Source organism: Neovison vison, chromosome 3 (genome assembly GCF_020171115.1).
Source record: "Neovison vison isolate M4711 chromosome 3, ASM_NN_V1, whole genome shotgun sequence".
NCBI classification, from domain to species: domain Eukaryota; kingdom Metazoa; phylum Chordata; class Mammalia; order Carnivora; family Mustelidae; genus Neogale; species Neogale vison.
This window is the reverse complement of record NC_058093.1, coordinates 127927280-127940494: the sequence shown is the minus strand read 5'-3', so window position 1 is coordinate 127940494 and position 13215 is coordinate 127927280.

Below are 13215 nucleotides of genomic sequence, written 5' to 3'. Positions count from 1 at the left end.
ATTTAGCTGATAATGCTGAGTTGAAGGACTGAATTCACAAACCATGCATCTGGAAATTGCATTTTATTCCATTCTGCCATCTGTTTTATTCTGAGACTAAAATATCAACAAATACTTTTTTGTGTGTGGAATTATTGGATTATTTTCAATTCAAATTCCTGTGAACAAACTAGAAAACATTTTCTTTTTTCTTATAAATGTTGTTTCTTTCTGTAATAGAATTTCAGCCTGATTTCAGTTAACTAAAAGGTACTTAATTATGTTCCTATTTTTTAAGCATCTTATGTTTTATGTATATTTTAATGCACTCAATAGGTGACTAAGGAAATTTTTATGCACTCAATAGGTGACTAAGGAAAAAAGTGTGTGCTAGATTGCCTTAAAATTTCTCATTTTCATTTTTAAAAATTGATTCCAGATTTCATAGTTTTGTTTTATTTTGTTTTGTTTTTTTAGAAATACAACCCTTTCCCATTTTGATTTACTTAAGACTTAGGATAATTTTTATATCATTCCATCACCTAGAAAGAATAGCATAATGAGAAAATTTATGGATGTTGTTATAGAAAATAATTTCCGTCATATATAAAGTTAGAATATACCTTTGTAAAAAAAATTGAGTAATACAAACCCTTTCAGGAGAAAAGTAAAAAAAATAAAAAAACAAATCTTTAATTCCTCTTTGCAGAGATAACCACTCTGAACAGGGATGGACATTCAGACACACCTGTGAGCATGGCATCAGGCTCCATCCCTGCTGTAGAACCTCCTTTATCACTTCACAGTTGTTGTTTTCATGGATGCCTAGTATTTATTCCGTGGTTTGTGGGTATATTATATGCATTGCCACTACTGATTGACACTTAAGTTCTTTCCAGTTTTTCACTATGGCAACAATATTGTATATACGGTTTTAAACAGGGTATCTGGGTGGCTCAGTTAAGTGGCTGCCTTCAGCTTAGGTCATGATCCCAGGGTCCTGGGATGGAGCCACATGTTGTGCTTCTTACTCAGCTGGGGGTCTGATTCTCTGCTGCCTGCCCATCCGCCTGCTCGTGCCTGTGCTCTCCCTCTGTCTGTGTCAGATAAATAAATGAAAAAATATTTTTTTTAGTAAAACAAAAAAATGGTTTTGAAGAGACATTTTTAAAAATATCTTAAGTATACAGTAGTTTTGTTAGTTGAAAATAACTTTATTTTGCCCTTACTATTTTTATGGAGATTTATTTGAATGTATTATTTTTATTATTGAAGATTTCAAGCTTTAGAAGATATAGACGATAGTAAAAAGATTCTCTAAGGAGCCATTACCCAGCTTTAACAATTATTATTATTTTGCCACTCTACTTCACCTCTATTTCTCACAGATGCACCTTTTTTTTACTATACTATTTGAAAGCAAATTCAGTACATCAGACAGCTCACGCATAAACACTTCAGTATAGCTCTCTACCAAACAAGGGATAGCATAATTTTAAAGAAAAAAAGAATATGTGTATGTATATACATTACATTTTTGGCCTATTTATAGTATCTTTACTAACTCACTAAATTTTACTTTAGTCTAACATGCAAACTGACAGAAAGCTCTCAGTAAACATAAAACATATTTCACAGGACACGTAGAGCCTTCAGTCATACAACTAAAATAGAGGCGTGAAGATTTATTTGTTTAGCCATATGTATGTGCTCTGTGCTACTGAAATAACAAAACTGCCAATGGCTGCGTGGTCTAGTTCCCAGCCAGCCCAGTCTGGGCTCCTAGCAAGGACATAGGGGCATATGTGCAGTGAAGCAAATGCCAACAATGACGTTTTGGTCTATATTACAAATGAATTACTGAGCTTTTACTTTTTTTTATAAAAGATTTTATTTATTTGACAGAGAGATCACAAGTAGGCAGAGAGGCAGGCAGAGAGGGAGAGAGAGGAGGAAGCAGACTCCCTTCCAAGCGAGAGCCCGATGTGGGACTCGATTCTACGACCCTGAGATCATGACCCCAAGCCTAAGGCAGAGGCTGAACCCACTGAGCCAGCCAGGTGCCCCTATTATTGAGCTTTTAAAAAGAGAGAAACATAAATAGAGTTTCCCACCTAATTCTGGCTTTCAAAAAACATTTTTATATGTTTAATTTATAAAATGTGATGTAATTTTTGAAAGATACTTAAAAGAAATACAAAATCTTCATTAATCGTCTACTGAAAGAATTCTTCATTAAATTTTTAAAAACCCAGCAGAGAGCTGAGTGTAAGTTGAACTTTGATTTTTTTGAAATGTGATTCACTGTTTTTGCTACTTCACTAAATCACTGCAATTCAAGGCAAAAGTGAATACAAACTCCACTTCAAACCTGTAAATATAATTCTTGCTCTTGAAGTTGCACCTGGTTAATTTACTGTATGTCTTTTATTGTAAGTATTTCTTTTTCCCAGAGTATTTCTATTTTGAAATATTGTCATTTTCAGAGGGAACACAGCTAGTTTAAAGCCCATTTTTGAGTGGGCCTTGCTCATACTAAAACTGGTATGGTAGAGAACTAGTAGACGGCAGTAAAAAAAAATTTATGTCATTGTGTTTTTGAGGCTGTGGTGACAACATTTGTCAGTGACAATACTGTGAATAAGGATATATTTGGTTACTCAGTCGTCACAGTATGTATGTCCTTGAAACCAGCCTTTCCCTCTGCTCCCTGCATTCCTAGCTGCCTTCCTGCTACTGACCAGTCATCATGCCCTTGGTAATAAAAGATTTAACTTTATTATAAGACTAAGCAAAGTAATTAAAAAGATAAATCTACTGCTTAGTGTGTAGCATCTTCCAACTCTTTATATAAATAATCTCACTAGCTCCTCCTCTACTCCATTAGTGTCTAAAACTAATTTATAAGATAATATTTCAGTTACATAAATGTTAATCTACATGGCAAAGCCTGCTTATGTTATTAGGATCAGTCTATTTTCTGGTGTAAAGTAGGTTTATTTTTCATCTTATAATATTTATCTTAAGGAAAGCTTAACACAAAATATATGTAACATGTGTATTTTTGATATATATGTATGTGTGATATATATGTACATATTATATATGTGTGTGTATATATATATGATTTGCTATAGAGATACATGAACATATAGATTGATTATTTACTATTTCATGTGTAGAAGAGGTTCCAGGCCAAATTGCTGTGCTCAGACTCACTGAAAAAATTAATGAAGATTTTGGTTCATTTTAAAGATTATAATTATTCTGCACTTCTTTAAATTTTTATTGATTTATATACAATATGGACACCACCCCCACCCTGCCCTCAAAATCATTCTGCATATTCCAATTGTACGCTAGTTTTGGAACCATTACGTTTTTAAACCATAAATAATTTTATGTTTGTTTATATGCAGAACCTTAAAAGATTAGCCATTTCATTTAAAAACCTATGGCAGGGGCCCCTGGGTGGCTCAGTGGGTTAGGCCTCTGCCTTTGGCCTAGGTCATGATCTCAGGGTCTTAGGATAGAGCCCCACATGGGGCTCTCTGCTAAGCAGGGAGCCTGCTTCTCTTTCTCTCTCTCTCTTTCTCTCTGCCTGTCTCTCTGCCTACTTGTGAGCTCTCTGTCAAATAAATAAAAATCTAAAATAAATAAATAAAAATAACCTATGGCAATATGCCAGAATTAATGCTCTAAGAATCATCTTCATAGAAATAGAAAAATGCTTTTTGTGTACTATTTATATTTTTAATTTCACAGTATTTTTGTTTACTATATTTACTAAAATTATATACTATTATATATTATTTTCTTTGTATTTATTTACTGTATCAAATAGGTGAAATATATGGGTTTGTCAGTTATTACTAATGAGTTCACTAACCAGTTTTTGCTCTTTTTTTCAAATTGTACATCATCTGGTGTTATGCTGGAATTGGTAATATATTATATTTACTAATACTTAAGAATGGCCAGTACTTATAACTGTTTAAAGATGTCATGGTCATTATGTATTGATATTTAAAATGTCCATGTTGTATCCTACATAGTGTCTTATTTTAAATATGAAAATAAAGGTATTCAGATAGGTGTATTTTTATGTTCTGTAGGAATAGAAAGACTTGGATAAATTCCAAACTATTTCACATTTATGGTTCCATTTCTTCACATGCATTTGCTTCTGGGTCCATGTAAACTAGTTAGGTCATCACCACGTCACAGAACTTCTGTTCTCAAAAGTTTCTTCATTTTGCTCAACAGGTATTTATTTAGTATCTACTACATGCCGAGCACCATTGTAGGTGCTTGAGATATCTCATTGAACACTAGTCTTGGATACATCAGTGAACACTGAGAGACACAGATGATAAACATGACAATATAATGTATTAGAAAATGGCAAGTACATGAAAAGGAAAAATAGAGAAAAGAAAAGGAGATGGTTAAGGTAGGCTTCCTTGAGAAAGACGTGAAGGAGGTGAGCTCTCCAGGCATAAGGAACAGGCTATGTATGTCCAGGAGTGGCTAGAGTAAAAAGAGCCAGAGCAGGGAGACCAGAAGATCAGATCTGATGATGTTGGGCCTGTTAGCCAAGGCAAAGACAGTTACTTTTACACTGAGTGAGATGGGTTTGGGATCAGAGGGGTGACATGGTCTGACTTGATTTTCAACAGGTTCATTCTGACTGGTGCATTGAGAATAGACTGAGGCTAGAGGAGAGCATGAGAGAGGAAAAAGGGGGACCAGCCCAGAGGCTGTGCAGTCATCCAGGCAAAGATGGAAGTAGCGTGCTGCCATGGCAGCTGTGGAAGAGATGAGGAGTGGTCGATTCTGTGCAGGTTGTGAAGGACACCGTACGCTGGCTTAGGGGTTGAGAGAAAGAGGGGCTGAAGATGACTCCAGCGTGTTTGGCTTGATCATATCTCACTTAAGATGGAAAGGAGCAGGACTGGGGACTGATTGTTGCATTTCACAACATGGGGGCCATTGATGATGAGCATATCTATGGAGTGATGGAGGCAAAAGCCTGACTGGGTGAAGGGAGAAGGGAGAATTGGAAATCACGAGTGTAGGCAGCTCTTTCGAGAAATGTCATAAGTGGACTTCCCTGAATCGTTGTTAATCACCATTAACAATATTATCCTTTTATTTTCCCCTTCTTAAAACCATATTTTCCTACAGTGTCCGTAATCTTACAACTCTGGACACAAATTTTCTGTATCTCTTGCTGACTGGCGCTGGGTACCCAAGGATTTTGAAGGCTGAACAATAGTTGTGCCCGACACATTTGGGACATAGGAGGAATGGGTGGAAAGACAATACAAAGAGAAATCAAATGAGAAAAGGCACGAAAAGGTACCCATGTTTAGAAACAGTGAACATGGGTTCTCGTGTGGTTAGTGTGAACTTCCTATGGGGACCAGAATGACTTCAGACCAGACCACAGTGGTAAAGAAGAGTTTTAGGCTGGGTAGTAAAATCATGGGGAGACTCTTCCAGAAACCTAGTCCAGGCAGCAGAGAATAGAAAATAAGAAGTACTGACAGACCTAGAAGTGGCCATCAGGGAAACTGGGTGGGGAGGGAGGGCCACAGGTGAAGCCGGATTTTCAATCTTGAGCCACTGTAAGAAGGTCACCTTTCAAAAATACAGAAAATGGAGTCATGGTGGGGAAAATCTAACAGAAGATGGTGGATTCAGTCCATCGTAAACTGAGTTAGTGGCATTAGCAGAAGATAAAGACCCACCATAAAGAGAGAATAGACCGACTATATTAAAGCTCAGGGAAATTGAGTTTGGGATATTATCCACATAGAACTGTTGAAGATGCATGGGAGCATTAGGGAGTGAAGAGAAGATGAATGACAATTTCGAGTACGCAATATTGGTGTGTAAGGAATGGGGAAAGGGAGACGGTGCAGAGAAGAGCAGCCAAGATAAGGTCAGAAAGAGAGGTGAGGTATCCCAGAGCTAAGGAAAGGACTGCATGGAGATGGCAAGGCCAGCATCAGCGCACTGGCCAAGAGGAGACTTGAGGGACAGCAGGCTGTGGTCTCCAGTTCAAAGGGGAGACGGTCAGGTGCATGGGAAGCACGTGCTGGGGTCCCCGCAGGAGGTCTGGCTGTGGAGGAAGGACCATGCATTGTGGTTCGAGGGATGGCGAGATCCAAGGGACACTCGTGAACTGGAACGAGAGGATGAAACACTTCAGGAACAAATACTTGTCGAGAATGTATCAGATGCATGGGATTTTTCTATCTTAAGCTTTTCCTCTCTGATTTTTTAAAATTTTAGAACCTGCTGCCAATAATAGAAAAATTCATAAACAGTTGGTCATCTGCTTCTTAGCTTTGTGTTTAGGAGCTTTGAGTTTAGGAGGAATGTTCGTGATTGATTTTTCTTAATATTGCATGTATCTTTTATTCTGTTTTCTGCCAGAGAAAATTTTCGTAGTCACATACACACACACCAAAAAAGCATCAGTATTTTATTGTATTCTACAAAGATCTTCCTGGCTGCTCTTATGAACAGTAGTAGTATAAAATATATATTTATGTATATACATATATATATATACTATACAGTAGTAGTATAATACTATGTATATAATGTATATATACTATACAGCAGTAGTAGTTTTATACTACTACTGTTCATAATGGCTCAAAGGCAATCTAAATGACCATTATGAATCTTACATGATAAGTGAGATGTGAAGTTCAAAAACAGAAAAAATTCATCCATGTTGTTTAAGGATTTTTGCTATAATTAATATCTTACTCTTCCTCTCAATGTTGCTTAAAGGCTGCAATATATTAGACAAAGAAATCTTTGCTAATATAAGTGTTAATTCCCTGCAGATAACCGTATAATCCTTAAAAATCACATAAGCAAGATAAAAGTTTCTGCAACCTACATATGCCTCTACATATGCCTTTTGGAGAAAAAAGAAAAAGCAATGTATTGACAATTTAATTGGAGCTTTAAAAATATGGTTTTCTTACCAAAATTTATAGTAAATGAACCTATCATCAAAGCAGTGAACTCAAGTCAGATCAAGCAAAAGAACCATGTAAAAATTATAAAGAAAATCAAGGAAATTATTATTTATAAATCCAGCATAATGGTACATCATGAGGGAGAGAAGGGAGTATGGTTGAGGCAGGTAGATGGCAGGGCAGTTCTCCCGGGATGCTAGCAATATCTGTTCTATTTCTTGTCCTTGGTGGTAGTTATACAGACATTGACTTATTCATTAAACTGTAGCTATATATTTATGTGCTTTTCCGTGTGTGTGTTATATTACACAGGGTTTTGTTTTTTAAAGAGAAAAATGGAAAACTATCTTCACACAGTGTAGAATACCGAAGGGGCTTTCCTTTGGGACCGTAAGATAGCCAAGTGGGGCTGTAGACAGTAAGGACTGCGTTCTGACCATTCTCCCGAGGATGGTGTGTGCCCCGCACTCTCAGAATGAGCTACTTGCGGAGATACAGGGATGGCAGGTTGCAAGAGAACAGCAGAGAAGGAGGACCCTAGGCTCAAAACAAAGTCCCAGCAGAGGCACGTGGGTCGAGTGGTTAAGGGCAGAGGGCAACAGAACAGCGGCCCTATAGCATGCAACTAAGTGGTCGAATCAGGTCAGATGCTTTGAGGAGTTTTAACTAGAAATGGTGAGTGTGAAAGAGTGAATTGACCTTTGGTCTACAGTCATATCGCATGGTTTTTACTTTGTGGATCCCAGTTTTAAGATCAATTCATCTGTGCTCTGGGGGGAAAAACCCTATAATCTCTGCTTCCGACTTAGTTTTATTCAAGCCTTATTCACATAATGAGGTTGCTGAGGACTTGTGCTGAGTAACACGGGTTGGGAAGTCCTATAGCAGCTACAGGTGACCAATATGAGTCTAAGGTAGTATTTGAGGGTTTGATGCAAAGAACAACAGTGCATTAGAAAACCATTCCTTTATTAACTGGAAAGGCCAGTATAAGTCCCCGCACTGTGGAATATAGGAACAGTTATTTAAGGAACAGCCAAGTCCTAAGGCATCACGGAAACTGTAAAGAGAGGAGGGAAATGCCCCCACCCCTGCCCCCCCAAAACCCCAAAACAAAAGAAACCTAATTGTTTGGGAATGGGGTTTGAGGGGACAGGACTTACAGTTGCTGTCACTCTCCCAAGTCGGAGGGGAGAGTCGGCGGCGTGTGTCCAGCTCGCGGAGTCGCAGGAGCGGCCGTAGGAACCTGCGAGATGCGCCCCGACGCTCCCGTCCGGCTGCTTCGGGCCCCGGCGGCCTCTCCCGTGGCCAAACCGCTCGGGGCCTGGGCACTGGGCACTCAGAGCACGAGAGAGCGGCGCTCAGGGTCGCTGCACGCTGCGGAGCTTCGGGGTCTGCCTGGTGCACGGCCGTGGGCGCCCAGGACCGCGGCCCCGGGCGGGATCGGGCGCGAAGGACGTGGCTGCGCCGCGGCGGGCCCGGGGACAGGAGGAGGAGGACGGGCGGGGGCCGGCGCGGGGCTGGCTGCGTGTCTGCGGCTGTGCGGGGCCGGCGCGGGGCTGGCGGGCCGGGGCCGGGGCGTGGGGACGGCTGTTTCCCGGGCTGCGGCTCGGCCACCCCCGACCTCCCGGCTGCAGGTGACAGCGCCAGGTCTTGGTCCCTGGTTGGCGACCACGCGTGTTTCTCACGGTCCTGGGTCCCCCCGGGAAGCCTGCGACCCCGGCACGCGGCCTTTCCTCTCAGGGGACCCGTGAGCGTCGTCGTGGCCCTTCCCCGTCCCTCCGCGCGTCCGCGAGGACACCCTGTCCCTGACTTGGAACCACGTGGGGCCGAGCGAGGCCGAGGCGCCCGGTCACCTGGCCGGGGACGGACGAGCCCGCAGCGCGCCATCGGGTCCGGCCACACCGCACGTCGCCACCGTCAAGGTCGTGCGGGTGTGGCGTGTGGGTCTTTAGGAGACGCGGTCTCCGCCCGGCCCGTGGGTGTTGGCGACCCCGCGCCCCCTCGGCGAGCCGCTCTCCGCCCCCCTCCGCCTCCCGCTCCCGGCGAGCCCCGCCTGCAGACGCGTGTCGCCGCCCTCGGGGGTCTGCAGGGGGTCGGAGGCCGGCCGCGGCGCGGGCAGCTCGGACGCTGGGAGCCGCCCTCGGAGAGCCGGCGCGGGGGCCGGGCCTTCCCTCCCGCGTCTCCCCGGGCCTCGCGCTCGGCCGGGGCCCCGGACGCCCTCCCAGCGCGGCGCTGAGCCCCGCGGGCCGAGGCGGCCTGGGCTCCTCTCCGCGACCCGCAAAGCCTGTCCCCTCGGACGCCATGACCGACGCCTCCCGAGTCCTCCCGGCGTCCCCGAGCTGCCGCCAACCTCGCCCCGGCCACGCGGGGCCTCCGAGCGGCTGGCGAGCCCCGGGGCTGCCCACGCAGGGCGCCGCGCCGAAGCGGCCGCGACCTCCCGCGAGCTCGGCCACCTGGTGTCAGTGGCAGCGGAAGGTCATGACCCGGACGGTCACGGCGTGTCCGCAAAACGGCGCTTGTGGGTCACAAAACCGAGCTCTGCGTGTCCCCCCGCAGGGACCTCCGCTCGCCTCTCTCCTCCCGGGGTCGCGTCTGGGACTTTGCAAACCAGAGTCAGCCTCGCTGTCCAGGGGCCGCTGAGACGAAGCGGGGGGAACCGTTTGTCGTCCTGCTTCTCCTTGACCACATTTACCGCATTTCATCACTCCGCTGCCCGCTCTGGCTCTGCGGTCCCCAAGGAAACCGCGACACGAAATGGAGAATAAAAACAACATGAAGACGGAAATTCAATACCCCCGGTCGCCTAGACCCCGTCAGGCCACGCGATGACTAAACTGAGCTCTGGCGAGCCTGGTTTCCAGCGCGGGTCGATCTCGGGGCTCTGAGAAGCGCACTTCGCGGGGCCAGAAAGTAGCTGTGTGGGCGCGCCGGCTTTGGGGTCCCTGCCACAGGACCACGGAGACACTCGGGCAGGCTCTCCTTTGAGAGATCACCGAACACTGTGTGCCGTCAGCTTGACGGAGATGTCCTTCGGCCCAAGAGCCCATGTGCCCAGAGTTGGTCTCCTCACGGGCGCCCACCAGGCTGTGCTCTAGGAGAGGTTAGAGCTCGTCTGGGTGTGCGGACACGTGACACAGCCGATGGGCGTCCCCTTCTGGACTTAGTCTCCCCAAACTTTCCAACTTTGGCTGTATTGTCCCCTTGTTTGAAACGAGGCCTCAAAGTGTAAACCAGCTATGTAAGTCGGAAGGACGAATTTTCAGACTTTTAATTATATAACAAGGCTGTGTCATTTCTTCCTGGGAAGACAGAGTGTGGGATTTCCGAATCAAACTTGTTCACTTTTGCCTGGACTGGTGTTAATTAACTGGCAACTCTTCTGGAAAGTATGGAGATACACCAGATGTCCTCTCGAGGTCTCTTCCACCAGCCTGCTCTGTGCTGAACGACAGAATGTAAGAACAGAAAGACATGCTGGCTGAGGCGTTCAGTTCTTTCAACTCAACAGTGAGGGAACCAAGATACACAGAGTAGCATTGTTTGCATTATTATCATAATGCTAAGGGAAAAGTGATTCTGTTGCTTTACAGTCCCATCTTTAAAAAAAAAAACTTTTTATTGTAAAAAATGCCATGGATTCAAAAGCACTTAGAAATTATGCATATACAAATTAAAGATAAACAATGAAATATCTTATCCTACTCTCTACGTTAAGGGACAGCCTTACTGAACTTCAGAGGCTCCCTCTGTGCCCCTTGCTGCCCCCATGGAAGGAAAGTCACCATCCCCCTGACTACTTTAATCTCTTGCTTTTGTTCATAGTTTTACCACATACGTAGCTATATCCCCACACAATGTATTTGAAGTCGTGTCGGTGAACGCCACACCACGTGCATTCTTCTGTGACTTGTTCTCTCATTCACTGTCACGACTTGAGGTCCAGCCACGCTGGCGCCCTTGTCTTGTTCATTCCTTTCCCTTCTGTACGATCCCATCGTGGGGATATACCACAGTTCATCCATCCCACCGTTGATGGACTTCAGATTATTTCCAGTTGGCATTTTTCTTTGTTCTCCGCTTGTTTTGTGTGTGATTTGCACGTGGGCAAGTTTCTCCGACTCTGGAATTGGTGTGTGAAAGGAGAGCCGACTTTCACTTGTAAAGTGACATGTGAGGTGAGTCCCGGTGATAAGAAGGAAGCAGTCCTGTGGAGACTGGGAGCAGAATGTTCCAAGGAGGGGGAACAGCAAGCACAAAGGCCCTGGGGTGAGAAAGGGCACATGGGAGAGGAGAAGCAAGACTGCCCAGGTGGCTCGAGAGCCCGCGGGGGAGCCGGAGGAGGGACACGGAGCGGAGAGCAGAGGCCAGATGGCAGGTGCGGTGGGCGGCCGGCGAGGAGGCCGCGCTGCGGGGTGTGTGGAGAGCGGGTCACACGCGGACGAGACCTAAAGCCTGGAGCGCAGTGAAGCGCCTGCCAGGTCGTGCAGGCACGGCACAGTGAAGGCTTTGGATGAGCGGAGAACCCGGAGAGACGGAGAGTCAGACCGAACTCAGAAACATTACGGAGGTAGACAGAGGAACCTCACAGTGGGTTGGATGTGAAGGTGAGAAAAAGAGAGAAATTAGCGTGAATTCTACATTTTTGCTTTTAAAAACCAGTGACCCATTGTGGGAGTTTCTGAGTCGCAGAAGGAGAGGGCAAGGACGGAGGTATTTTGCAGAGACGGAGAAAATACATGTTTTTGTTTTAGCAGTTAGGCTTGAGATGCCTAACGGACATCCAGGGCACGTATCACAGGGACTGTTAATCTGTGCATCTGGAGAACATTCTGGTCCGGAAAGACATGTTTGCAGTCATCAGCAGATCACTGGTAAAGTCCTGGGAGAGAGTAAGATTACCCAGGCGAGGTGTAGAAGGGAAGAGGCCCGAGGTGTGACCCCCAAGAGTTTCGGACAAGCCGAAGGAGAAGACCAGCAACGGGTGTGGCAGTGGGAGGACCGACACAGGGTGTGGTGTGCGCCAGGAGCAGGGACCATCTCTGGAGGGAAGGCGTGCGCTGCGGCACGGTGCCGCAGGTCACCCGGAGGAGGACAGAGAGACGGTGCCGCAGGTCAGGGACAGAGAGGGCAGAGAAACATGCAGAGACTGAAAAGCTGTTTTCCCTGAGGGCTGGAGCGCGCCCCGCCCAGAGCAGAGGCAGGTGATGGAGGCGAGGCCCAGGGGTGCATGGGATTAAGGCAGCACCGTCCGCGGCTGCACGGAGGGGGGGGCAGCTGGGGAGCGCGTGGGGCCAGGGAGACTCCGCGCAAGACGGAAGCCCCCAGAGAATGTTCGCACGGCCACGCTGAGGTAACAGGAGTGTCCTTGCTTGAGAAGGGAAGAGAGGATCCAGCACAGGAGAAGCCAAGCTGTGATTTTTTAAAAATGTTTTATTTATTTATTTGACAGAGATCACAAGTAGGCAGAGAGGCAGGCAGAGAGAGAGGAGGAAGCAGGCTCCCCGCTGAGCAGAGAGCCCGATACAGGACTTGATCCCAGGACCCTGAGATCATGACCCAAGCCGAAGGCAGAGGCTTAACCCACGGAGCCATCCAGGCACCCCGGCTGACCAGTGCTTTGAGCAGAGGTTCTCGTGAAGAGGAGTATTCAGCGTGCTCAGCGCCGAGCAATTTCCAACAGCAGAAACTTAAACACCCGCATGTGCAATAGAAGTGTCTCTTGTAAGTGATAGCACGTCTGTAAAACGGAGGCTGCACAGGCTGCTTCTTGGAGTCATGTACGTACACACGGAGATACAAAGATCTACATTTGAATGTTGAAAAGGAACATATACGTCTGTATCATTTGTATAAAAACTCCTGAAAGGAGTTACTGGTGGTGGTTACTCCGTGTCCTGTTCTGGGTGATCTCTCTTTTATCTATACCTTTCAAAAATGTCCCAAGTGTTAATGACGAGCATGAACTATCTGTGTCATCAGGAAGAAGGTAAGTCGCGTTACTTTGAAAAACAGACGTGGCAGGACACAGCGTTTTCTCCTTTGGCCAGACAGCCATTTCCTTTTGCTTGATACATGCAAAAATATTAAAGGAGTGATACTGTTTAAATTTAGATGAATTCCACATTAGTTTTCCCTTTTTATTCGTATCTGTTTCATCTCTTCATCTCCTTAGGCATGTTTCATTCCGACATGTGCCAAGTTGTTGCTTTTGCTCTTTCTAGAGCACTGG